Source organism: Chelonoidis abingdonii, chromosome 2 (genome assembly GCF_003597395.2).
Source record: "Chelonoidis abingdonii isolate Lonesome George chromosome 2, CheloAbing_2.0, whole genome shotgun sequence".
Lineage (NCBI taxonomy): Eukaryota > Metazoa > Chordata > Testudines > Testudinidae > Chelonoidis > Chelonoidis abingdonii.
The window spans coordinates 131,587,206-131,613,150 of record NC_133770.1 but is presented as its reverse complement, the minus strand read 5'-3'; the positions used below and the strand labels follow the sequence as shown (position 1 = coordinate 131,613,150).

The 25,945-nt window shown below is 47.6% G+C and overlaps 1 pseudogene; it reads left to right on the top strand.

Moving 5' to 3' along the window:
* LOC142046349 (uncharacterized) lies at positions 1-25,192 on the top strand (annotated as a pseudogene).
* Positions 25,193-25,945: the final 753 nt, after the last annotated feature.

The following is a 25,945-nucleotide window of genomic DNA, read 5'->3' as shown; positions in this document are numbered from 1 at the left end:
TGAAATCAGCCTTGCCGGGTCGAATATGGGGTAGTGTGGATGCAATTCAATGGTATTGGCCTCCGGGAGCTATCCCAGAGTACTCCACTGTGACCGCTCTGGACAGCGCTCTCAACTCAGATGCACTGGCCAGGTACACAGGAAAAGGCCCATGAGCTTTTGAATTTCATTTCCTGTTTGGCCAGTGTGGCAAGGTGCAGGTGAGTGCAGATCTCATCAGCACAGGTAACCATGATGGAGTCCCAGGATCGCAAAAGGGCTCCAGCATGGACCGAACAGGAGGTACGGGATCTGCTCTCCATATGGGGAGATGAATCTGTGCTAGCTGAACTCCGTTCCAGTAAACAAAATGCCAAAACGTTAGAAAAAATGTCAAAGGACATGAAGAACAGAGGCCATAATAGGGACGCACAGCAGTGCCGCGTGAAAATTAAGGAATAAAGGCAAGCCTACCACAAAACCAGAGAGGCAAACGGAAGGTCCGGGGCAGTGCCACAGACATGCCACTTCTACGCTGAGATGCATGCCATACTAGGGGGTTCAGCCACCACTACCCCAACCTTTGCTTTGACTCTGTCAATGGAGACTCACACAACACCGAAGCGGGTTTGGGGGATGAGGAAGAGGATGATGAAGAGACTGAAGATAGCTCACAGCAAGGAAGCAGAGAAACCGGTTTCCTCAACAGCCAAGGTATGTTTTTTACCCTGGACCTGGAGCCAGTACCCTGCAAATCCACCCAAGGCGGGCTCCCAGACCCTGAGGGCAGACAAGGGACCTCTCGTGAGTGTATCTTTGTAAATATTCACAAGGTTTAAAAGCAAGAGTGTTTAATGATTAATCTGCACTAGCATTCATGGCAAGTACAGGTACTGGAAAAGTCTATTAACATGTATGGGGATGGAGCGGAAATCCTCCAAGGACATCTCCAAAAAGCTCTCCTGGATATATTCCCAAAGGCTTTGCAAAAGGTTTCTGGGGAGAGCTGCCTTATTCCGTCTGCCATGGCAGGACACTTTAGTACGCTAGGCCAGTAGCCCCTCCTTTTAAATTGCAAAACCATTTTAAATGGCCAACCCAACGGCCTCTTGGTATGGGAAATGTTTGAAACCATTCCCACATATTATGAAGGTTAAAGAAGCCAAAAGACTGTGGCTTACCATGTCTGCAAGCCAAATTCTGTTGCCTGGCACTGCGTGAGTGATCTCTCACACCACACTGGCAGGCCCTCAATATAAGAGGTAAAATGCAACCTTGTAATGAAAGCACATGTGCTGTGTGATGTGAACAGCAAGGTTTAATGGGAAAGAGTGATCCTATTGTTCCCTAAAATGTGTCTTTTTCACTACCAATCTCCCTTTTCCCCCACCAGCTGCAAATGTTTCTCCTTCACAGAGGCTAGCGAAAATTAGAAGGCAAAAAAAATGCACTTGGGATGAGATGTTCTCAGAGCTACTGCTGTCTTCCCACACTGACAGAGCACACCAGAATGCATGGAGGCAGATGATGTCAGAGTGCAGGAAAGCACAACAGGAACACGAGGAGAGGTGGCAGGCTGAAGAGGATAGGTGACTTCAGCTTGCTGACAGAAGGCAAGAGTCGATGCTCCAACTGCTGGAGCATCAAACTGATATACTCCAGCATAAGGCTGAGCTGCAGGAAAGGCTGCAGGAGCACAGACTGCCGCTACAGCCCCTGTGTAACCAACCACCCTCCTACCCAAGGTCCATAGCCTCCTCACTCAGATGCCCAAGAACGTGGTGTAGGGACCTCTGGCCACCCAGCCACTCCACCCCAGAGGATTGCCCAAGCAACAGAAGGCTGGCCTTCAATAAGTTTTAAAGTTTTTAAGTTTTAAAATGCACTGTAGCCGTGTCCTTCCCTCCTCCCCCACCCCACCCCGTGTTTCCCTCCGCCCCCACCCCTCCTGGGCTACCTTGGCAGTTATCCCTCTATTTGTGTGAGGAATTAATAAAGAATGCATGAATGTGAAGTAACAATGACTTTATTGCCTCTGCAAGCAGTGATTGAAGGTGGGAGGGGAGGGTAGCTAGCTTACAGGGAAGTAGAGTGAACCGAGAGGGTCAGGGGGTTAATCAAGGAGAAACAAACAGAATTTTCACATCGTAGCCTGGCCAGTCATGAAACTGGTTTTCAAAGCTTCTCTGATGCGCACCATGACCTCCTGTACTCATCTAACCACCCTGGTGTCTGGCTGTGTGTAATCAGCAGCCAGGAGATTTGCCTCAACCTCCCACCCCACCATAAACATCTCCCCCTTACTCTCACAGATATTGTGGAGCGCACAGCAAATAGTAATAACAATGGGAATATTGGTTTTGCTGAGGTCTAACCTAGTCAGTAAACGGCGCCATCACACTTTTAAATGTCCATATGCACTTTCTACCACCATTCTGCACTTGCTCAGCCTATAGTTGAACAGTTCCTGACTACTGTCCAGGCTGCCTGTGTGTGGCTTCATGAGCCATGGCATTAAGGGGTAGGCTGGGTCCCCAAGGATAACTATAGCCATTTCAACATCTCCAGTGGTTATTTTCTGGTCTGGGAAGAAAGTCCCTTCCTGCAGCTTTTGAAACAGACCAGAGTTCCTGAAGACGCAAGCATCATGTACCTTTCCCGGCCATCCCATGTTGATGTTGGTGAAACGTCCCTTGTGATCCACCAGTGCTTGCAACACCATTGAAAAGTACCCTTTTCGGTTTATGTACTTGCTGGCTTGGTGCTCCAGTGCCACGATAGAGATATGGGTTTCGTCTATCGCCCCACCACAGTTAGGGAATCTCATTGCAGCAAAGCCATCTACTCTGATGTATACATTTCCCAGAGTCACTACCCTAAAATATCAGTAGATCTTTTATTGCATGTGCTACTTGCATCACAGCAGCCCCCACAGTAGATTTGCCCACTCCAAATTGATTCCCGACTGACTGTTAGCTGTCTGGCGTTGCAAGCTTCCAGAGGGCTATTGCCAATAGCTTGTGAACTGTGAGGGCTGCTCTCATCTTGGTATTCTGGCGCTTCCTGGGCAGGGAAAGCAAGTCACAAAGTTCCATGAAAGTGCCCTTATGCATGCGAAAGTTTTGCAGCCACTGGGAATCGTCCCAGACCTGCAACACTATGCCGTCCCACCAGTCTGTGTTTGTTTCCCGAGCCCAGAAGTGGCATTCCACAGCATGAACCTGCCCCATTAACACCATGATGTACACATTGCTGGGGCTCGTACTTTGTGAGAGGTCTATGTCCATGTCTATGTCCTCATCACTCTTATCACTGCGCTGCCATCGCCTCCTCACCTGGTTTTGCCTTGGTAGGTTCTGGTTCTGCATATACTCCAGGATAATGCACATGGTGTTTACAGTGCTCATAATTGCTGCGGTGATCTGAGCGGGCTCCATGATCCCAGTGCAACGGCATCTGGGCCGAAAAGAGGCACAAAATGATTGTCTACTCTGAAGGAGAGAGGTGCTTCTGACAGCATGGCTTACAGGGAATTACAGTCCACAAATTGAGGTGGCTTTGCATCAAGGAGAAACACAAACAGCTGTCACACAGAATGGCCCCCTTAAGGATCGAACTCAAAACCCTGGCTTTCGCAGGTCATTGATTTCACAGAGGGAAGGAGGAAGTAAATGAATACAAAACAAATTGGGTATATTTCTTGTTATAATCCACTCCATCTATCTTTTACATCTTTAGGGTGGCAGTAGACGGTGCAATACTACTGCAAGCCATCGTCAGCTCTTGGGTGCTCGGCAGACGATGCTGCATTATGACTGCTAGCCGTTATCATCTCCTGGCTGCTTGCCAGAAGATGGTGCAGTACGAGTGCTAGCCATCATCATCTCCTGGGTGCTCAGCAGAAGATGGGAATGACCTTGCTGAGTCACTCCCATGTCTGCCCAGGTGCCCCTGACAGACCTTACCAAGGTCAGCTAAAAGAGCACCCAGGAATACGATGACAAAAGGCAATGAGCTGCTGCTGTGTCGCAATGCAGTCCCATGTCTGCCAGTATCCAGGAGACATACAGTGACAGTGAGCTGCGCGGGCTCCATGCTTGCTGTGGTATGGCGTCTGCTCAGGTAACCCAGGAAAAAAGGCACAAAACGATTGTCTGCCATTGCTTTCACTGAGGAAGGGAGGGAGAGAGGTAGGGGGGGCCTGATGACATGTACCCAGAACCACCCGCGACACTGTTTTTGCCCCATCAGGCATTGGGATCTCAACCCAGAATCCCAATGGGCAGCAGAGACTGCGGGAACTGTGAGATAGGTACTCACAGCTACCCACAGTGCAACGCTCCAGAAGTCGACATCAGCCTCAGTACTGTGGACGCAGTCTGCCAACTTAATGCACTTACAGCTTTTTGTGTGGGGACATACACAATCGACTGTATGATTTCTAAAAAACCAACTTCTATAAATTCAACCTAATTTTGTAGTGTAGACATATCCTAAGTGTGTCATGAGAATGGAATCCTGACTTCTTTCTCCTATTCTTTGCTATTGCTGAGTGTCTCCTCATAACAGTCTCCAAGGAAGCAGCTGGTTGTTTCTCCGAGCATCATGAGAGTTATCAGGTAAAGGCTATAGTCAAAAGGGTCATCTGTGGTGAGCAAGAAAGCACCCTGACCTCATCTCCCCCCGCCACACTGTTAATGTAGAAGCTGGGAAACATCTCTGCACCTGTTGCACCAGCTTCAGCACTAATAAAGGACAAACACAGATGTCCTGGGCACTCACTAGAATGCCTCATAATCTATGCACATGGTTGCTAGGTTACCCTAGAATTATGGGGAATTTGTGGTCATTCTGGCTGTAGTGGCAGGAGATGTGTTTTTCAGCTCTTACTGATGGATGGGGAGGGAGTCAAACTGCTTTCCATCTCCCAGCTGAGACCCTTATTGGATTTAGAGCAGAGATCTGTGCTTACACAGCAGGCCTCCTGAATCTGCAAGTGGGGAATGTGGCCAACTGGCACCTCATGAAGACTCTGGGAAGGAAAGCATCTGAAAGCAGATTGTGGGGTCAAGCCACTTTCTTCCCCCTGCTCAAAAAAGACAACAGAGGCTGATAAAGGGAGAGTTGCCAGAGGAAAATGATTTTTTTAAAGATTTGGTTTCCTTAGAATCTGAACCTGCAGGGTGGGTTCATTGCCTACCCCAGGGCATGAACTCTACAGGATCCATCCTTCTGTCCACTCACTCACTGACCTTTTCAGGTTTGCCAACACCTCCAAGAACACAGGTGCTAGCAAGCCCTGAAAGGGGTTGAAGGTCATCATAGAATTCTGTTCCTTCTGATGTTCTCTGGTACCTTGCAGCAAGCCAGCAAGTTAATCTGTATTGCTCTGTATTCAAACCACTAACAGGTGGCTTCTAGAAAGCCAAAATAGTACAGTCTGTATAAAGTTTGAAGTAGGGCCCTAGCAATAACAAACAGCTTTCCCATTAGATCTGTCTATTTGTTATAGCTCATAGGCAGCTGCAGACCAGAGGCAAGGAAATCTAATTATATGCCATCCAATAAAAATGTTAAATTAGCTCACGCAGCCATTTATGTTATGGTCTATAGCACCCTCACCCTGTCCCACAGGCAGCAGAACGAACTGAGTGTAACTGTGACATGACTTAGTAATTTCCATTTCAATTTAAAAACTGTCTTCAGACTTCTGTAAAGTCTTATTTCTTATTTCGTTATCAGTGTTTATACGTATTCATTAGTAAAACAAATAGCTTGCTAGTCACTTGCATACATGACATTCCTTCTCCACCAACACAGCAAAAACAGTGCTCTCTCACATCAGACACAGGTGATTCTGAGACCAATGGGCTGCAGTGCTGTACTTAACTGGAGTAGCACAGATCGCATACCGCACTTTAGACCCCACCACTGCCCAGGACTATGCTCAGGTCAAGACAGTGATTCTCGACGCCCTAGATATCACAGAGGATATCCAATTCCGTTACCCAATTCCGTTACCCAATTCCGGCAATGTTTCCAGGGGGAGTGGTACCTGCCGGAAGCCTGGCCCCTCCTGGTCACCCAGAAGCTGCGTGACTTGTGCTGGAGATGGCTCAGACCAGAAGCAAAGATGACGGTGCAGGTTGCTGAATGGGTTCTACTAGAGCAGTGTGTCCATATCCTGCTCCCTGGGGGGAAAGAGTGGTGTTGTGGCATCACCCTGCCACCGTGATGGAGGCCATTCAGCTCATGGAGAACTACCTAGCTGTCAAGTTCCCCAAGATGACAACTCGTTCAGGGTTGGCTGGAGCCAACAGTCCCAAGCGCCTGAAGGATGAAATCACACAGAGATCCCCGGATCTTGAGGAATAATGGCCTCCACTCCCCCTACCAGAACTCTGGAGGGCTAGAGGATCTAGAGGTGCCAGGGCCCCCCAATCCAGAGGCCCAGAGCTGGATACCTGTCCCACAGTTTAGGAGACCACAGCCCCATTAGCAGCCCAGCCAGGATCCTTGCTTGTTCCAGAACTTGGCTAGGCTCTTTGCGACCTGACCACCCAGCTACCCAGGCAGGAAACCGCTCATACCACCCAAGAACAGGACTGGTGTTTCACGTGTGGCCGTTCTGGGCACTGATCCAGAGACTGCCCCTACATAGAATGTAGCTTACGGAAAATCTGGACTCCTCAGGCACGAGTGTGCCCCAAGGACCCAGCAAAACTGACCATCCTGCTGTGGGTAAATGAGAAAGAAGTAATGGGACTTGTGGACTCAGGGTGTGCCCAGATTCTGGCATGAAGTACAGTAGTGCCTAATCCCGGCCCAACTCAGGGGACCATCATGTTGCAGTGTGTGCATGGGGATGTGAGGGGCTGCCCCTGCACAGAAGTGACTTTAACCACAGGGAAATGCGAAGAGCCCCTGATGGTCCATCTGGCCCTGACACTGGCCTATCCAGTTATTTTAGGCTGGAACTGGGACTATTTTGGGGGATTTTTAGCAGATCTTGTGAGGCCCCCATCCAATGGTCAAGGACCCCTACCTCAGGCCACTGGACGTCCTGAAGTGGTGACCCTTGTGGGCTTGGGGGAGGTTACTGACCCTGGTGAAGGGGCATCACAGGCCTCAGGGCCAACTCAGACCCACCAGGCCCCCCCCCAGACAGCAGGGGAACTCGCCCCGTTACCCAAATCAGAGATCCTGACATTGTGGAGGAACAATGGGCTGATGACACCCTAAGCTGGGCATATGCCCAAGTTGCAGTGGTGAATGGGGAGACTGTTGAACCCCACCAAGCAGGACAGTTCACACTTTTTGAGATTCAAGGTGACCGTCTGTCCTGCATAGAGAAAGATTAACCAAACAAAGAGGTTCAACATAAGCTCTTAGTGCCCTGGCCTTACTGGAAGGAAGTTATGTGGCTCACCCATGCCATATTCATGGCTGGGCACCTTGGAACGGAAAAGACACTGGCCCAGATTTTAGGCCAGTTCTTTTGGCCAAAGATCTACCGAGATGAAGCCGATTTCTGTGCCTCATGCCCAGAGTGTCAGCTCACCCCACCGCGGCAAGCTGAGAGAGCCCCGTTGATCCCCTTCCCAGTTGTAGGTGTACCTTTGAGTGAATTGGAGTTGACACAGTTATCCCTTTTGAGAAAAGCACCGCCCGGATACTGGTTCATCCTTGTTGTGGTGGACTATGTGACTTGGTACCCTGAAGCACTGCTGTTACACTCCATGAATGCAAAGGAGGTGGCAAAGGAACGCATGAACATCTTCACCCAAGTTGGGGTGGTAAAGATTGGGGACAATCTTAACCCTGAGCAGAGAGGTCAGGCACAAGAACTGATCTCTGCCTTCTCTTCCATTTTCTCAACCCAACCAGGGCGGACTCACCTGATCACTCATCTTTGTAATGTTGCACTCCATATGTTTATGGAAATATTCTTATGAGTATGAATATAATGTAACTGGAATATACTTTACGCAAAAGGTCTCTTGCAAGGTATCATTACAAAAATTATAATCTACTGAGTATGGTCATGCTATTTGTATGAATGTATCATTCTTGTACCTGAAGCTATAAATATGAAGTATTACTCTGCAGTCCTATCGTAATTGTGCAAAGTGTGGGCCATTAATGATGCTTTAGAATCTTGATGGCTCCCATTGACAAGGACAATTGGTTGTAAATGGCTCTGTTTACTTGTAAGCCTTCCTGTGTTCGTGTGAGTCAGCCTGGAAAGAATGGAGGCTTGGGGTCTCACAGGACATGTGACCATGTCACCTGGTACTGGAATCTGTCTTAAACCTGATGCTTTTCCATTTAGAAGGAGAGGCGGGGACCCAGAGAGACAAAAGATTCCTGCCTTGTGCCAAAAGGGGGTGGAACAGAACAAAGTGGGCTGCCAGTCATCAGGGCCGTCCTTAGGATTTATGGTGCCCTAGGCGAGATTATTAAACTGGTGCCCCTGTGCCTATCTTGCTCTTCGCAACACAAACATAAGCTTACAGTATTGGAAAACTTGCCACAGGCATATTACTAAAACCAGTTTAACTTAATTAAGCACACTGTAATGCTGATGAACTAGCACTAAAAACTAGCACTATAGAAAAATTCTGATTTGACTGAATGATGCAAATAATATAATTTTTTAAATTTGTCAACATTTTATTGGAAATTTATATGAAGAGGTATTGAAACAAGGATTAGTTTTTAATTAAAAGCAATCTTTCTGGCTTTTTTGGCTGCAAAATCAGTAATAATGTCATCTTATGACAAAGACAAAGTGATGTCTTGTTCGATTGTAAGAATAGCAAGACCAGTCAAGTGTTCCTGACTCATTGTAGAGCACAGATGGTTTTTAATGAGCTTTAGTTTTGAGAAACTCCGTTCTCCTGATGCTACAGTTACAGGAATTGTCAGTAGAATATGGGTGGCATGTTTGCTGGTATGAATAAACTGTACAATGTCCATCATTGATTTTGCATGTGACAACAACTCAATTCTTCGTACAGTTCAAGTCCATTTAAATCAAAATGATCACTGTGCTTCAGGAGGCTCTGTAGGTCAGGGGTCCACAACGTGGACAGTGCACCCGCATACTGGCTGAAGGACGCGCATCTGCCAAAATGTCGCTGAAATTTGGCGGCATTCTGGCGCCAATGCCTCTGGCTGACACTGCTTGCTGCCGAATTTTGGCAGCATTTCGGCGGATGCTCATCCACCACCACAGTCCTTCGTCTGGTGCCCGCCAGACGAAAAAGATTGGGAACCACTGCTCTCGGTTCTTGCACTTTGTCATTAGTTGCTCTTGTTTTCCTATTTCGTTGAATTTAATCCCGCTCAGCCCGTTGCCAGCTGAGTGAATGGAACCCCAGGCCAACAGCGGGTTGAGTGGCTCAGCTGGGGTCTCAGCCGCCGGCCTGCTCAGCCTGCTGCCAGCTGGGGTTCCTTGGGGGTCTCCAGGCCAGCAGCGGGTGCTGAGTGGGACTGGCAGCTGGGACCCCGAGTGGCAATGGGCAGCAGCCGGAAATCCCAGAGCAGCGGTGGGCTGAGCCATTCAGCCCACCACCCCTGCGTGTCATCAAAAATCAGCTCGCGTGCCACCTTTGGCACATGTGCCATAGGTTGCCGACCCCTGCTCTATACACTAGTAAGGAGATGAGCATATTACAGTTTGTTGGAGGGCTCTATTTAGCAGTAACAGGGCTATAGGAAAGTCAGTCAACATTTTTTGTTTCTCTGATGAAAACTGGTCCACTCCCTTCCCCATACCAAACTTGTCACAAATAATTGTCAACAACTTAATTTTGTTTTTGGCTAAGATATTGATTTTAAAAAAATATATGAAATTGAATTCAGGATTCTTAGCAAGCATTTTGGCAAACAAATTGCTCAATGACAATCAAAATGGCAACACAGTACTGCTTTCATGCTTGGCTCACCCCCCCCCCCAGCCTGCTGGTTCAACAGCTGCAGTAGAAGAGGAGATAGGTGGAAAAACTGCACGTCTTGGGGTGCAGAGTGGCAACAGCAGCAGCAAACCCTCAGGTCCGATCACACGCCAATGGCACCACCGCCAGCTCAACGGACCATGGTGAAGTTAGCACAGCATCTGATCTCAGGGACGGGCACCCATGGAGCCACAGCAGCTCATCCTGCCTGTGCAGCTCCCCCGGATAGATGGATCACTGCCAGTCCGGGGAGAGATGCGCTCCCCAGCTAGGGTGACCAGATCCAGATGTCCTGATTTTATAGGCCAGTCTCGATATTTGGGGCTTTGTCTTATATAGGCACCAATTACCCCCACCTAGGGTGACCAGACAGCAAGTGTGAAAATCAGGACGGGAGGTGGGGGCAATAGGAGCCTATATAAGAAAAAGACCCAAAAATTGGACTGTCCCTATAAAAGTGGGACATCTGCTCACCCTACCCAACCCCCTGTCCTGATTTTTCGCACATGCTATCTGGCTATCCCCAGCCCAGCCGTGTGTGACCATTCCAATCCTGGCTGCCTGCGAGGAAGTGAGTTACTTTCACTGTCATTCCTCAGCAGGTAGGCAGCCAGCCTCACCTCCCCCACAGCACTCACCCAACACAGCCCTGACAGCCCTCACGCCAGGGGAAAGAGTCACACTCACAGGTAAGCATAGGCGGCAGGTTTGTATAATTTTGGTGGTGCCCAAAATGTTGGTGCCCGCCCCACCCCACCCCTGCTGTCGCCCTGTAAGCCCAATATAAAATGAAGCTACAATGCGTCGGCACCACAAGATTACAAGGGTCAATTAAAAGTGTAAAGTCAGAAGCAGCACTTGCCTGCTTCAATATACGGTATTATATTTTGTTGCACTTGTTGTGAAAAGTGGGAATGTTCTTAATGTTTTCTCTGAATACTGTGTGGGTGCCTCAGTTTCCCCTGCAAGGTGCCAATTGAAGGTGCTGAGGACAAAGAGATCAGAAGAGATCCAGAAGAGACACAAAGGCTAGAGGAGGAGTGTCAGTTTGGAGCTGGCTGGGAAATGGGAGAGGCCCAGAACTTGGGTCTAGGCTCCCCACCCTCCAAGATGGACCTGACTGAGGGTCCTGTTTTCTGTACCTACAAGCTTTGTTTTAGACTGTGATCCTGTCGTCTAATAAACCTTCTGTTTTATGGCTGAGAGTCTGACTGCAGAAGTGGGGTGCAGGGACCTCTGGTTGCCCCAGACCTGCCTGGGCACACTCGCTGCGGAAAGCGCACAGTGTGGAAGGGCATGCTGAATGCTCTGAGGTCAGACCCAGGAAGGTGTAAGCGTCTTGCTCCGGAGACAGTATGCTCAGAGAGAGGAGGCTCCCCAGAGTCCTGACTGGCTTTGTATGGAGTAGTTCCAAAGCATCCCAGCATCCTCTTCCACACCATGCACTTCCCGGAAGTCCAAACAGGCACTGACACTCTCTCCTCTGGCCTTTGTCTCTTTTCCAGGCATTAGGAGGCCACCTGATCTCTTTGTTCTCCAACACCTTCAGTTGGCACCTTGCAGGAGAGCGACCCAGGCCATCAGTTGCCTGGAGACAGGGTTTCGGCATTCTCTGTGCAGACAGCATCATACTGGCACTCTAGGGCTCTACAACAATCACACACCCTTATCCCACCATCTAGATCCTTGAGAAATGCATAGGGGAAACTGAGGCACCCACACAGTAGTCAGAGAAAACATTAAGAACATTCCCACTTTATAACACCTGTATACTTTAAAGGGTGTAAAATAATCAAGTATTGTGCTAAACACAATGATACTCCAACTGACCACCAAATTTAAGTTGCATGTTTTTCCCCTCAAGTGAGGGCTCTGGGATGGGGCTGGGGATGAGAGGTTCACACTGCAGCAGGGTGCTCAGGGTTGGGGTGCTGGGGGCGCAGGCTCTGGGGTGGGGCAGGGCTGGGGATAAGGAACCTGGGATGCAGACAGGCTGCCCTAGGGCTAGGGCCAAAGAGGACTCTCCCCCCTCCTTACTGGCAGAAGCAAGCTCCAGGGGAGGGACCCCTTCTCTCCCCCCTCCCCCCCACCCGTGGCACACTCACTCTGAACCATGGTCACTGTACATGCTCCTAGGGACTCTCTCAGGTCCAGAAAGCCCACTCGCCTCCCCTGTGATGGGTACCAGGGCAGGGGGTTGCCATCATGTGTGACCTCCCCACCCCTGCTGCTGCCATTGGGTGCCGCGAGAGAGAGCTCCCAAGCATCTGTGCCCCTCCTTCCCCCTCCTCTCTCCCTCTTCCCCTCCTCCAGTGCTCCAGGAGGCTGCCTGCCGCTGATCTCTATAGCCTTAGGCAAAAGCAGCACAAACAAAAGGAAAGAGGCACTGGCTATTTTCTTTGAGGCAGGGCAGCTCCGAGGCGGGGCAGGGGAGAAACCCAGCTCCAAATATTGGTGGAGCACAGCCCCCAGCCTTGAATATTCCTCGTGCTTGAGCACCTCGAGCCCAGCCCCTGCAGGTGAGTTCCTTCCATCACCCCTTCCCAGAGACTTCCCAGCAGCCCCTCCCTCAGACTGTGCTGCATTCGGCTCTCTCTAGGACCCAGCAGCCCTGCTCTTACATGCTCCACTGCTTCCCGTCTGTCTGGGCTCCCGGCAGAGTGCTGCCCCCAGGCAGAGTGGTGCCCTACGCGGCTGCCTATTCTGCCTATGGCTAAGGACGGCCCTGCCAATCATGAGAAAAGCCCTAGTTACCATCTGAGGTGAAACTAACAAGAACTGTAAAGGGTAAAGGATTGGGCCCAGACTAAGACGGAGTCTACTCTGTGAAAGAAGCTTATTGGAACATCTCTGAGGGTGAGATTTACCTGTTTTCGGTTTCTTAAATGTATTAGGCCTAGACTTATGTGTTTTGTTTTATTTTGCTTGGTAATTTACTTTATTCTGTCCGTTATTACTTGAAATCACTTAAATCTTACTTTTTTATACTTAATAAAATCACTTTTATTTATTAATTAACCCAGAGTAAGTGATTAGTTTCTGGGGGAAGCAAACAGTTGTGTATATCTCTCTGTCAGTGTTATAGAGGGTGGACAATTTATGTGTTTACCCTACAGAGGCTTTAGACCTGGGTCTGTGTTGCAGCAGACTAGCGTGCTGGCTCAGCAAGGCAGGGTTCTGGAGTCCCAAGCTGGCAGTGGAAAATGGGTTCAGAGGTAATTCCAGCACATCAGGTGACAGTTCCAAAGCTTCTCTGTGACCAAACCCATCACAATCATATTCAGATGGACCCAGGCATTAAGTACAGAGAAAACCCCTTGCTCCTTCCGCAGAAGCTTAGAGAGACCATGAAAGAGGAATTCCGCTCAGTGCTTGCATTAGGGGTGTTGAGAAGGCATTCAGCGACTGGAAAAGTCCTGTGGTACTGGTCCCTAACCATGATGGAAGTACTTTCTTCTGCATGAGCTTCTGCAAGGTCAATGCAGTATCAAAGTTCGATGCCTAACCGATGCCTTGGATTGATGAGCTGATCGACTGGCTGGGAAAGGTGGAATACATCACCACTTTAGAGTTAACAAGGGCTATTGACAGATTCCCCCTCACATCTGAGTCCAGGGAAAAAGCTGCTTTCTCTTTGGGCTTTTCCAGTTCCAGACCATGCCCTTCGGCTTGCATGGGGCCCAGTCACATTTCAGCAACTAATGGACCAAATTATCTATCCCCCACTAGATATGCATCTACGTACTTAGATGATGTGGTGATCTATAGTCATAACTGGCAGCACCATTTGAAACATGTGACCGTGGTCCTACAGTCCCTCAAGGAGACCAGCCTGACAGCAAACTTCACCAAATGTTACCTTGGGAAGCATGAGACCACCTACCTCAGGTACACATTGGGAAGAAGTATAATCTGACCCTTGGTTAGCAAAGTCCAGGCCCTCCAACTGTGCCCCACACTGTCCTCAAAGAGGCAGGTACATCGATTCCTGGGACTAGCTGGATATTCCTGCTGCTTTATCCTAGGGTTCTCCTCCATAACAGCCCCGTTTTCCAATCTTCTCAAGAATGAGAGTCCTAAAAAGATCCAGTGAACCCTAGCGTGTGAGGAGGCATTTCAAAATCTGAAGGAACTCATCTTGTACAACCTGGACTTTGCCAAGGAGTTTTTGTTGCAAACGGATGCCTCAGATGTGGACCTAGGAGCAGTTCTATTGCACATAGTAGGGGGGGATGAACACCCCCATCCTGTATATTAGCAGGAAACTATTCCCACGAGAGAAGACCTATTCTGTAATCAAGAAAGAAGCCCTGGTGGTAAAATGGGCTATGGACTCACTCCATTATTATCTTCCGGGCACGCACTTCACCCTAGTTACCGACTATGCTCCCCTCCATTGGCTTCATGCCATGAAGGACATAAACCCCTGAATCATGAGATGGTACTTCTCTATCGAGGCTTTTTCCTTCCACATCCAGCACCAGGCTGGGAGAGCCCATTTGAATGCAGATTTCTTTTCATGGGATGGTGGAGGACAGTTGGAGGGGGAGCAGACCCCAAATGGGGTCATGAGGGGAGGATGTGTAAAGGAGCAGAGAGATGGCTGCCAGGCACAGCAGGAGTTAAAGAATGCCTGGGGGTTCAGCTAGCCCCACCCTGTTAAATCTGCAGCCAATGCCAGGCCCAGAAGGGAGAGAAAAGAAGGGAGCTGGCTGAGTCAGGGGCTGACTGGTGAAGAAGCAGGAGCTCTCTGTGTATCTGCCTGAAGGCACAGATGCAACCTGCCTGCCAATGCAGCCACTGGAAGCAAATAAGTCTTCCCCTGCCAAGGGAAATCTACCATCAAGCCCCAATTGTGGGGAAACTGGACTAGCAGGGCTACGCCCCAAACTAAAGGACTTACATAGGGAGCAGCTCAGACAACAGGTCCTGAGGCCCCCTCCCCTCATGGCTGAGAGGAAAAGCCATCTCCCCTGTCTAGGAGTGTGAGTGGCCCAAGACTCTGAGCGAGGACTCGAGGGACAAGACGGCAGGTCCCCCACTCCAGCATCTAACCAACAATCTAGCTGCTAGGCTGCCCTGCCAATGAATGCCCTATCACAGGCTTGTTGCCCTTTAAAGAGACGAAAGCATAGGAGCTTGTTGTTTTAACTGGAGTTAATAATCACTTCAAGTCAAACAAAGTAGTAGGTTGATTTAGAATAAAAGTAAAACACATTTATTCAAAAAAGGAGAGGTTTTAAGTAAGTTAAAGTACAAGGACTAAAGACAAAATTGTTACAAGCAAAAAGAGTAAAATATGCTTTCTAGAGGCTAAGACTTCATTCAACAAGTTACACCCCTGCTTCAAGGTAGATTTCTTGCCAATTTTTTTCTTTCCAGTCATGGCCCTTCCACAAAAGTGCAAAGGTGGTGGTTCCCCTTGTCTTTCATGATGAAAGATTTTTCACTTATAATCATTTCCCAGAGTCTCCAAACCCCTTGGTTGAAGGAGCCATCTTTCTCTGCTTGAAAGAGCTTTGTTCCCTTGTGTTTGTCCAGTGATGGATGACAGGATGGCCTCTTCTCTCTTCTTATATCTGCCAAACTCACTATTTTGTCCCCAGACTCAGGATGTCCTCAAGCCGTTCTTCTTTGTTGGTGGACCGCCTATCCCCCTGCAGATTCATATGTAAATGGAACTTCCACTGTTTTGGGTCACAGTTTACTTAATTTCATTGCACAAAGGTAGATAGCTGCCTTCCCTCCTGCCCAGGACTGTAACCATGGATGGGCCTGGCTTAGCATCCAGGCCCACCCAAATATGATCAGGGTGTAATGCTGCCACAGCAGCCTAGAGCATCACTTGGGCACCTGAAATCCAGGTCGGAGCTATGCGTTCACTCTTCAGAAAGCTATGCTTTGGCTGCTCTGCCTTGCCATTTTTTGAGCTGCAGGCCAGAGGGTCCCTGCTGCCCTTATTTCTCAGGGTAGGGTTGTCAACTTTCTAATTCCAGAAAACTGAACACCCTTGCCCCGCCCACTGCCCCACTCACTGCCTTGCCCCTTCCCGGAGGTCCTACCCCTGCCTGAGGCCCCGCCCCCACTCTACTCCATCCCACCTCCCTCTGTCGTTTGTTCTCTGCCACCCTCTCTCACATGCTCATTTTCACTACAAGGCCCAAACAGGCATATTTATTATTTTGACAGATATATTATGCTAAATTCAGGTTTTATTTGTTACAGGACACTAGAGCTGGCAGCCAAATAGTCAAAAAAGGTAATTTTTAAAAAAAAATGAAATTTCACAAAGGTTTTCATTATTCTTTTCCTCTCTTCTTCCCATTTTTTTTGTAACCAGCTCCATATTTTTTGTTCACTAAAATTGTTTTAATTTTATGTGTGGAATTAGGATCCACATTATCATAGCTGCAATGGGTCCATTAAAGGCCCACTCCCAAAGCCCAAATAAAAATCCAAAAAGCACAACCACAGAAATGCACATCTGTCCAGATACCTATATAAATAAATCTGTAGAAACTGACTCCCACACCTACATGCAGATACACACGTGTATTCATGTGTACACATCTAGCGTGCATTAAAACATATACTTCCACATAATTTAATATTACAATTGTTGTTTAGTGCCTAGAGACCTCAACTAAGATCAGAGCTCCAGGGTGGTAGTTACAACAAAGATAGGGAGAAATGGATGATACACTGGCTCTTCTGCAATTACTAGTCAACAACATTCACTTTTTTTTACAAATAATACATTTCTTTTAGAGTTCCCTTCTCTTTTAAAAACTTGTTATGAAATGAATACACATTTTATGTCATCAGTTTTTTGTATGAATGCCAGCAAGAGAATTAAAAGTCAAAAAGTTAGGCTGTAAATTGTATTCACACAGGTATACACACATGAGGCAATACACACACCTCCCTGCACAAAGACACACCATCTCTTACACACATACAATGCATCCATGCATCCATTTTGCCTATACAGAGACACTTTTTCATACACTTTTCCAGGGGCTACCTAAATCACCCAGCCAGGAAGGGAGGAGGGTGGGCTGGAGGGGAAAAGATGGGGGTGGGGTGGGGGTGGAGAAGAGAGAATGGAGAGGGAAAGCGGCACAGGAGCCAGCAAACAGAGTTGTAAATAGGGGAGTTTGAGTGGGAGTTCTGTTGACAGAGAAGGCATTTGTAGAGGCTGGTAGGGGCAGTGTGCTGGGAGAGAAGCTGAGCCCTGATTAGGGGGTGGGGCTTCTCTGATTAAGGGTCCTATAAAGGAATCCAGCCAATCAGGCAGAGGCACAGGACCCAGCAAATAGAGCTGTAAACAGGGGAGTTTGAGTGGGAGTTTGCAAGGGGAGTTTGGGGGGAAGATTAAGAGAGGCAGGCAGAGGAACAGACGGGCTGGTGAAGGAAAAATTGAGCTCAGGAACAGGTTTGCAGAGTTGGAAAATGAAGAAGAGGCACAGCAGGTGGTCGCTGAAGGTGAGAGGGCAAGGAAGAAGAGAAGAACAGGTAATCCTATAGGAAGAGGGGAAGAGTCAATGGAGATACCACCACCAAATATGAGCCCCAGGAGGATATGGGATGGGTTGCAGAAGATTGCAAGGGAGAATAGGAATCAAGAGGACTTGCAGCCAGAGGCAACAGGGGATAGACCGGAGAATCACGCTATCACCAGGAAAAGGCAAGTCTACCTGACTGGGGATTCCTTACTGAGAAAAATAGACAGGCCTGTAACCAGAGCTGATCCAGAGAATAGAAGGGTGTGCTGTCTGCTGGGTGCTAAGATATGGGATGTGAACCTCGAGCTGAAAAGGATCCTAATGGGAGCGGGGAAGAATCCACTGATTGTCCTTCATATGGGAACAAATGATACAGCTAGATTCTTGCTGGAACGTATCAAGGGAGACTATGCCAGGCTGGGGAAGGCACTTAAGGAAATCGAGGCTCAGGTGATCTTCAGTGGGATTCTGCCTGTTCCTAGAAAAGGGCAACAAAGGTGTGACAAGATTATGATGATCAACAGATGGCTCAGACAGTGGTGCTATAAGGAGGGCTTTGGGATGTATGGCCACTGGGAAGCATTCATGGACAGAGGACTGTTCTCTCGGGATGGACTTCACCTGAGTCAGGAGGGAAATAGACTTCTAGGATGGAGGCTGGCACAACTGATTAAGAGAGCTTTAAACTAGGAATTTGGGGGAGATGGTTGGGAGATGTCCAGGTAATCTCCAAGCCTGACTTTAACATTGAGAGGGCAGAAAACAAAGTAAGAAAGGATACAGCTGTGGGTAGGAGAATGGACATAAGGAGGAAGGGTAGTGTAGATACCAGTCTAATAGGTGATACTGGTGGTAGAATGTCTGGGCCTAATCTGTAAAGAATGTGAGCAAAGCCAAACAGCAAAAATTCAGATTTTGTACACCCATGCGAGCAGCCTAGGTAACAAAATGCAGGAACTAGAGTTACTGGTGCAGGAAGTGAAACCTGATATTATAGGGATAACAGAAAGATAGTAGAATAGTAGTCATGACTGGAGTACAGGTATTGAAGGGTATGTGCTGTTTAGGAAAGACAGAAATGCATATCAATGATGAGGTAGACTATAAAGAATTAAGGAGTGATGAAATGGATAAGACAGAGTCATCTAGGCAAAAATCACGTTGGGGAAGAAAGCAAATAGAGCTTCCCCTGGGATAGTGCTTGGGGTATGCTATAGACAGAGCTGATTCCAGGCACCAGCGAAGGAAGCACGTGCCTGGGGTGGCACATGCTAAGGGGTGGCATTCTGTCCATTCTTGGGGTGGCACAGTCCGGACGTTTTTTTGTTTTATGTTTTTGCTTGGGGAGGCAAAAATGGTAGAGCTGGCCCTGGCTATAGGCCACTGGGAATTGATTTGAATATGGATAGAGACCTCTTTAATGAAGTAAATACTAATGGGAATTGTGTGATTATAGAAGACTTTAATTTCCCAGATATAGACTGGAGGACAAGTGCTAGTAATAATAATAGGGCTCAGATTTTCCTGGATGCGATAGCTGGTGGATTCCTTCACCAAGTAGTTGCTGAGTATGAGCGATCATGAGCTAATTCAATTCAAACTAGATGGAAGGATAAACAAAAATAGATCTGTGACTAGGGTTTTTTATTTCAAAAAGGCTAACTTTAAAAAATTAAGGAAAGTAATTAGGGAAGTGGATTGGACTGAAGAACTTGTGGCTCTAAAGGTGGAGAAGGCCTGGAATTACTTCAGGTCAAAGTTGCAGAAACTATCAGAAGCCTGCATCCCAAGAAAGGGGAAAAAAATTCATAGGCAGGAGTTATAGATGAAGCTGGATAAGACAGCATCTCAGAGAGGTTTCAGAGTAGCAGCCGTGTTAGTCTGTGTCCGCAAAAAGAACAGGAGTTCTTGTGGCACCTTAGAGACTAACAAATTTATTTCAGCATAAGCTTATGCTAATAGTGAATAATAAGCTTATGCTAAAATAAATTTGTTAGTCTCTAAGGTGCCACTAGTACTCCTGCATCTCAGAGCAGTGATTAAGAAAAAGCATAAAGCCTACAAGGAGTGGAAGATGGGAGTGATCAGCAAGGAAAGCTACCTTATTGAGGTCAGAACATGTAGGGATAAAGTGAGAAAGGTCAAAAGCCATGTAGAGTTGGACCTTGCAAAGGGAATTAAAACCAATAGTAAAAGGTTCTACAGCCATATAAATAAGAAGAAAACAAAGAAAGAAAAAGTGGGACCGCTAAACACTGAAGATGGAGTGGAAGTTAAGGATAATCTAGGCATGGCCCAACTTCTAAACAAATACTTTGCCTCAGTCTTTAATGAGGATCTTAGGGATAATGGTAGGATGACAAATGGAAATGAGGATATAGATATGGGGGTAGAAACTACCACATCCAAGGTAGAAGCAAAACTTGAACAGCCTAATGGGACTAAACTGGGGGGCCCAGATAATCTTCATCCAAGAATATTAAAGGAACTGGCACATGAAATTGCAAGGCCATTAGCAAGAATTTTTGTTGTACTGTATGACTGGAGAATGGCTAACATAGTTCCTTTTTTTAAGAAAGGGAAAAAATGTGATCCAGTAACTATAGGCCCGTTAGTTTGACATCTGTAGTATGCAAGGTCTTGGAAAATTTTTTGAAGGAGAAATTAGTTAAGGACATTAAGGTCAATGGTAATTGGGACAAAATACAACATGGTTTTACAAAAGGTAGATCGTGCCAAACCAACCTGATCAACTTGTTTGAGAACATAACAGATTTTTTAGACAAAGGAAATGCAGTGGATCTAATGTACCTCTATTTCAGTAAGGCATTTGATATGGTTCCATATGGGGAATTATTATCTAAATTGTAAAAGATGGGGATCAATATGAAAATTGAAAGGTAGATAAGGAACTGGTTAAAGGGGAGACTACAATGGGTCATACTGAAAGGTGAACTGTCAGGCTGGAAGGAGGTTACTAGTGGAGTTCCTCAGGGATTGGTTTTGGGAAGAATCTTATTTAATCTTTTTATTACTGACCTTGGCACAAAAAGTGGGAATGTGCTAATAAAATTTGTGGAAGACACAAAGCTGGGAGGTATTGCTAATATAGAGAAGGACCGCGCTATCATACAGGCAGGGCCGGCTTTAGGAAGTGCGAGGCCCAGTTCAAACAGTTTTGACGGGGCAGGAATGACTAAACAAACAAACAAACAAAGAAACAAACATGTGGGGCTTGTACTCACCCCGCGGCGCTCCGAGTCTTCGGAGGCACTTCGGTGGCATTTCGGTGGTGGGTCCTTCACTCACTCCAGGTCTTTGGCGGCACTGAAGGACCAGCCGCAGAAGTGCTGCTGAAGACCTGGAGCGAGCGAAGTACCTGTCGCCGAAGACCTGGAGTGCCGCTGGGTGAGTAAAAATTAAAAAGACACCTCTAACCAGGGAAGGGATTCTCACTGGGCGCAGGGCCCTCTTAGGCTCGAGGCCTGATTCGGGAGAATTGGTGGAATAGGCCTAAAGCCAGCCCTGCGAGGGACACTGCCAGCCCAGCTGCTGTGCCATGAACCAGACATTCAATGGCCAATCAGGATTCCTTTTCGACCAGGTGTTCCGGTCCAAAACCGGACACCTGGTTCCCCTATCTCAGGCTGCCCGGCTGCAGGAGCACAATCCAGCATGCAGTAGCTACACACAATGAAGCGGCGAAGGACAATGCCACAGAGACACATTAGCACGCCAGCTGTTCTGCTGCCCTGCCCCCTCCGCCTGGCCATACCATTGGGCTGTTAATATAGGGCAGTGGGAGGGAGGAAGGATTGGCATTGGAAAGGAGGCAACAGGAACCACTACCCCACATACAGAGTGTGAGGCCTGAGCCTTTCCCCATGCAGAACGCAGCATGGGCCATTTGCAGTGAAATCAACCCAGTGTGTGGTGTGGGTTGGTCGCTGCATCTCCCCTCCCCACCGCTCGAGGGGGAATGGTTGGGCCCCCACCAGCAGCTGCTCTGAGATGAGAAGGATAGCGGACACCTGGGGGTGCTGCACCAGGTCTCTGCCAGGTTCAACAATGTGCAGCACTGCAAGTGTGGGGCAAGGAGAAGGCGCCATGGCTCCCCCCAGGAGAGGTGAGCTGATCCCCACGGCGAAGGAGCTGATCGTGGTGATTGCCCAACGTAAGGCATGTGCATACCCAGCTTGGCAGGTGAATCCCTGTGTCTGGGGGCACCAGGGCTAGGAAGAGGGTATGGCATCGGGGAAGAAGCTGAACTAATGCAGTCTGTCATTGCCCGTCCACCCAAAAGTCGTGGCCCACACAAATTTCCACTTCTAGCTACTGCTCCTGTCTGGGGGAAAACCTGTTTCTCTCTGTGTTTGATCACAGACTTTAAAACATAATATTAGTGATTATCCATAATTCCTCATATAGCGTTAATGCATACATTTAACAGTGATATTAATCACCAGTGTGCCATTAGCTTTCATAAAAGACATTACTCTATACCCTATTTATAATACACTAAGCATATACAATCAGTTGATTCAATTTCTTATCATTTGTGGTTCAGACCAGGCAAGAGGCTATCTTTCCCCATTCAACAGGTTGATGGCTTTGTTAATTTTTTATGCAAATGCACCTTAATTTTCTCTGCTTGACAACCATGCTGGTTAGAAAAACAGATACACATTCCTTTGTCTAGGGCTGACTGGGGCCTGGAATCCTGTTTATGTACAGAATAGCTAAAGCACAAGTATCAGCAGTGGAAGCTTCCTTATCCTGCAGTTGGCCTGAGCCCTGACCTAAAGGGAGCTCTAGGGCTAAGAAAATAGTTAGTACTCACCTTCCGCTGTTAATTCAAATTGTTTAGGACACTGTGGTCCCATAGATCAAGCAACAACTTGAGAGAAAAGGGATATCATGTGCTATCGCTGGTTCTGCCACTGACCTGCAGCTTGACATCAAGCAAGTTACTTCACTTCTCTGAGTGTCACTTGCCCATCTGTAAAATGGGGCTAACCCTGCTCTTTATAAAGCACTTGAGGTCTATGGATGAAAAGTGCTGCCTATGAGTTAAATATGTATAAGCCAGCAATGTTTAATACCTATGAATAGCCTTGGTCTTTCAGCTTCCAATGTTCTCAGTAACATTGTGACCTAGTAACAAAAAAGAGAGGCACTTGCTCTTTGAATCCTTCAGGCCAGAGAAGCCAGATAGTGAAGTCATGATGATCATAACTTAGTATATCTTTAGAATCCCAGTGCATGACTAGCATTTGATTTCGCATAACAGTCTTATCACTCATGAGAAACTAAAATAAATGTGTACCAAGAAGCTATGTCACAGCTGAATTATCATTACTATTATTTATTATTGTAACCACCCTCACTGCACCTACACATTTATCAGGATCCAAATCATCAGCTCTCCGGTCATCTTGAGGTGTTGGGCAGAGAGGTAGGAAGACGTGTGATAGAAGGAAACATACTCTCAAGGTGCAGGCCAGTGACATAGCTGTTCCATGAAGGTTAACTCATCCCGAAAAATGAAGTAGCACTTTACAGCCAAACATATTCTTGAAGCAGCAGGAGCAAGCACAAAAATCTCCATATTGTGGTAACCTCCCCAGCCACTCCTGGAAGCCCAACACTACACTGATGCACAGAGAGCAGTGTTCATACCACAGTCTCTGTGCAAACCCCAAATCCTTCCCCCATCTCTTAGGCCTGGTCTACACTATGAGTTTGTCGAATTTAGCAGCGTTAAATTGAATTAACCCTGCACCCGTCCACACAACGAAGCCATTTTTGTTGACATAAAGGTCTCTTGAAATCGATTTCTATACTCCTCCCTGATGAGGAGATTACTGCTGAAATCGACATTGCCGGTTCGAATTAGGGTTAGTGTGGATGCAATTCAATGGTATTGGCCTCTGGGTGCTATCCCCCAGTGCACCATTGTGACCACTCTGGACAGCAATCTGAACTCGGATGCACTGGCCATGTAGACAGGAAAAGCCCCGCAAACTTTTGCATTTCATTTCCTGTTTGCCCAGCGTGGAGAGCTGATCAGCATAGGTAACCATGCAGTCCCAGAATAGAAAAAGAGCTTCAGCATGGACCGTACATGAGGTACTGGATCTGATCGCTGTATGGGGAGACAAATCCTTGCTATCTGAACTCCGTTCCAGAAGACGAAATGCCAAAACATTTGAAAAAATCTCCAAGGCCATGATGGACAGAGGCCTCAACAGGGACTCCACACAGCGTTGAGTGAAACTTAAGGAGCTGAGACAAGTGTACCAGAAAGCCAAAGAATCAAACAGACCCTCCGGGCTGCAGACATGCTGCTTCTACAGAGAGGTGCAAGCAATTCTAGGGTGGGCTGCCACCACTACCCCACCCCTGTCCATGGAGTCCGATGATGGGGTACTCTCAGTCACCATGCCTGAGGATTTTGCAGATGGGGAAGATGATGATGAGAAGGAGGAGGATGAGGTTGAGGAGAGCACACAGCACACCGTTCTCCCCGACAGCCAGGATCTTTTTCTTATCCTGACTGAAATACCTTCCCAACCCTCCCAAGGCATTATCCAGGACCATGAAGCTGTAGAAGCGACCTCTGGTGAGTGTACCTTTGTAAATATAAAACGTGGTTTAAAAGCAAGTGTTTTTTAATGATTAATTTGCCCTTAGGACTTGGGATGCATTCGTGGCCAGTACAGCTACTGGAAAAGTCTGTTGATGTGTCTGGGGATGGAGCGGAAATCCTCCAGGAACATCTCCATGAAGCTCTCCTGAAGTACTTAAAAGCCTTGGCAGAAGGTTTCTGGTAGGCAGCCTTATTCGTCCGCCATGGCAGGACACTTTACCATGCATGCTAGTAGCAAGTAACTGGTATCCTTGGCATGACAAAGTCTGGCAGCGTATGGTGGCATTAAGGTAAAATCGTTCTTTATCTTTCTGTGTTATTCTTAGGAGAGTGATATCATTCATGGATAACCTGTTTGAAATACAGAATTTAATTAAGGGGACATTCATCAGGTGCCGTTCCTACTGGGCTGTTTGACTTTGGCTGAAAATAAAATCCTCCCTGCAGTTACCAGGGTGGGGGGGGGGCATTGACGCTGAGCAGTTTGCGTTTGCTAGCAGGGATGCTCCCTGATATCAGCATGTGTTCAGTGCGGGAGGGTTAAAGCAGTTCCAGAGAAAAGGGGTTAGTTTTGGTTTCTGTGCTGCATGTTAACATGAAACCGCAGCTCTAAATGGACACTCAACGGGCTTTGCTTGGTAATGGGAAAAGAAGGTGCTTGCTGTTATGAAGGTTGCAGAAGCCGAAAGACTATGGCTTACCATGGCTGCCTGCAAGCCAAATTCTGTTGCCTAGTGTGTTTGATCTCTAACACCAAAGCTGCAGACACTCAATATATGATGCAAGAAATGACCTTGTATCAAAATCACATGTGCTATGTAATGTGAATAGTGTGGCTCACCATGAAAGAGTCTACCCATTGTTCTGTAAAATGTATCTTTTTAAATACTTCTCTCCCTTTTTTTCCTCCCGCAGCTGCAAATGTTTCAAGCCTCCCTCCTCCGTCCCAAAGGCTATCTCAGATAAGGCGGCAAAAAAAACGCATGTGCAACGAAATGTTCTCTGAGCTCATGCAGGCGTCCTGCACTGAAAGAGCTCAGCAGAAAGTGGGGAGGGACTCAATAGCATAGGACAGGAAAGTGGCCAAATAACGTGAAGAGAGGTGGGGGGCAGGAAGATCAGAGGAGGCAGTATGCAACTTTGGGGCTACTGTGGGAACAAACGGACATGATCTGGTGTCTGATGGAGGTTCAAGAACGTCAGCTGGAGATACTGCCTGTGCAGCCTCTGTTTAACTGCCCTCCTTTCTCCCCAAGTTCCATAGCCGTGTCCTCACTCAGATGCCCAAGAACGCAGGGAGGCTCCGGGCACCCAACCACTTCACCCCAGTGGACAGAAGGCTGTCATTCAACAAGTATTGAAGTGGCCTTTTCCTTCCCTCCTCCCCTCCTCCCACACCCCACCCGGGCTACCTTGTGAGTTATCTCCCTATTTTTATAATAAATTAATAAAGAATACATGGTTTTTAAATCATAGTGACTTTATTTCCAAGCTGTGATCGAAGAGGGGAGGGCGGTTGACTTACAGGGAATTAGACTCAACCAACGGGGTGGGTTTTCATCAAGGAGAAATAAATAGAACTGTCACACAGAACCCTGGCCAGTCATGAAACTGATTTTCAAAGCTTCTTTGATGTGCAGAGCTTCCTGATGTGCTCTTCTAACAGCCCTGGTGTCTGGCTGCATGTAATCAGCATCCAGGCGATTTGCATCAACCTCTCACCCCACCATAAACATCCCCCCCTTACTCTCACAGAGATTGTGGAGCACACAGCAAGCAGCAATAACAATGGGGATATTGGTTTCACTGAGGTCTGAGCAAGTCAGTAAACTGTGCCAGTAACCCTTCAAACA